Source organism: Strongylocentrotus purpuratus, unplaced genomic scaffold (assembly GCF_000002235.5).
Source record: "Strongylocentrotus purpuratus isolate Spur 01 unplaced genomic scaffold, Spur_5.0 spur5_contig_309, whole genome shotgun sequence".
Lineage (NCBI taxonomy): Eukaryota > Metazoa > Echinodermata > Echinoidea > Camarodonta > Strongylocentrotidae > Strongylocentrotus > Strongylocentrotus purpuratus.
The window spans coordinates 6,229-8,514 of record NW_022144962.1 but is presented as its reverse complement, the minus strand read 5'-3'; the positions used below and the strand labels follow the sequence as shown (position 1 = coordinate 8,514).

The window sequence follows — 2,286 nt, the reverse complement described above, 5'->3', positions numbered from 1 at the left end:
GACTAAGTGACAAGCCTGCTCAATGTAGCAAGATCCATCAGGGGAAAAGTCTCAAGGCCACCTGCTCAGAGTCTGTGGTCACCACACAACTGTGGCATTGTTCAATGGGACTAGCTCTCATTGTTTCAGAGCTGGCCATTCATGCCCTGCTGTTGGTAGCTGAATGCATCAAAGTGCCCCAGTTCTTTTCCACCTGATGCACTGTGTTGCATCTGGCAGGGTTAGGGTTATAAATGCCTATCCTAGCAACACACAACCACTGCTCTCTACATGTACATGTAACGCTGCCTTGACGCATACGGTCTGTTATAGTATTAAATCAGAAGGTAGTCAAATCAACACCTCAGGATCAGTTATATTGCACCTCTTGCCCTCAAGCCATGACCTAGTTGTACACTATCACCCACCTGTCCTGGTTGTTTCATGGACGCCACTGTCGTCCACGTTCCTTGCGTAGGGTTGTACTGCTCCACACTGCTCAAATGCCTCTCCCCGTTGTGCCCTCCTACCACGTAGATGAAGCCATGGATCACCCCAACGCCAAAGTTGATTCGTTTGTCGGCCATGGGGGCCACCATCTCCCATTTGTCGGAGTCTGGGTCGTACCGCTCAACGCTGCAAAAGATGAGAGAAAATAACCCATTAGGCTAAAATCCATTTTCTGTCAAGCATTAAGCATAGTGCGCACTGTGTGATGCTTAAAAAGCAAAGCGTATACGTCCATGTATCCGTATACGCACTGCGCTATCGGTACTGTATTAAGGGAATAAATGTGTGCTCATCAGGAGGTTTTAATCACACTGTTTAAGACCACTTGGAGTCTGGGTGCTTGAGTCTGGGTGCTGATAATTACCCGAGCCAAAAGTCAGGGTAATTATCAGCACCCAGACTCCAAGCGATCTTAAACTGAGTGATTAATACTGACCAAGCACATATTTATTCCCATTTATAAATACCTTTCGGTCATTTTTTTAAAAACTTTTCGGTAACAAAACCTGATTTTGTTCAAAAAGTTCACTTCATGTTTTTCGAAACACCCCTCTAGCTAAATAAGGGAGTGTCCAGCTGGCGAGTAAGATGTAAACAACTCCTTTTATGGAGATTGGCGCGCGCGTACTGCGGCGATGTCGTGCAGAATGCACTTGGACGTTGCTTTGTGAATTTAGGACTAAAATCTGACTCACTAGTACTATTGCGCTGCCTACGTGAGGATTGTGAACGTTCAACCAATAAAACGGTAAGGCACTGGATTTTTAGGAGTCCAATTTCATGTGACACTGGAAAAGTGTTTAAGACCAGCTAACCATATCTTGATCATCCGTTTAAGACTGGCCATGTGACGGCTCTTGACGAATAGGAATGGGTAAACTGTATTAGGTTTTATGAATATCCATTAAAATCGTATACGCTTCCTCAAAGAACATACTTTAAAAACCTACCTATTAAGAATAGTTGGGTCCGTATCCTCCTATGGCATACAGTTTCCCCTTCACCACTGCTGCATTGAAGATACTCCCGACTCTTGATCATTGGTGCCACATTCTTCCACTGGTTGGTCCTTGGATCGTAGCACTCCACGCTGCGTCGGCTACAACTGTCCCGTGTATCCCCCTCAGCGCGTAGACCTCCCGTTCAGGATGGCGATGCCGTGATTGCTCCTACTCGTCTGCATTTCGGCAACTTTCGTCCACGTGTTTGTGGCAGGGGTCCAGCACTCGGTACCGTTTATCATGACGGCGGTTCATGGAGCCGTTGCGAAGCTCGGACACTATTCCGCCGTCACGTACAGCGTTTGCTGGACAACCACGGCCGCACATTCCTGACGCCGGCAGCTGAGTGGTGCCACCTCAGACCAGGTGTCAGTGTTCAGATTGTAGACCTCACACTGTATTTGGAACACCACAAATATTTCAGAAATGGTTAAAGACTTCCTACTAGTGACCAAAATGAACAGTGTTCATGAAGCACAAATGCAAAACGGGTCACTCTATACATTTAGGGTCCAAAGCATGACATTCTTCCAGTCCCTAATACATTCATGTACCTTGAATTTTGCAATTTGCCATAAAATGCTGAAAACGATTTTCTATTTGTTGGGTATAGGTACGGTAGTTTGCTATTCATAACTACTCCTGGAGGATGAATGCATTTAACCCTACATTTTGTAACTCCCTTAACATGATTAACTAGGAACAATACCCATCCTGGCAAATTCCAACACCATATGGGAAACTGCACACACATTTTTCTGACTGTGTTTCTGGAGGTGTGCCAACCCAATGTAAA

The 2,286-nt window shown here is 45.6% G+C and overlaps 1 pseudogene; it reads right to left on the bottom strand.

Moving 5' to 3' along the window:
• Positions 1-407: 407 nt before the first annotated feature.
• LOC115923510 lies at positions 408-1,885 on the bottom strand (annotated as a pseudogene).
• Positions 1,886-2,286: the final 401 nt, after the last annotated feature.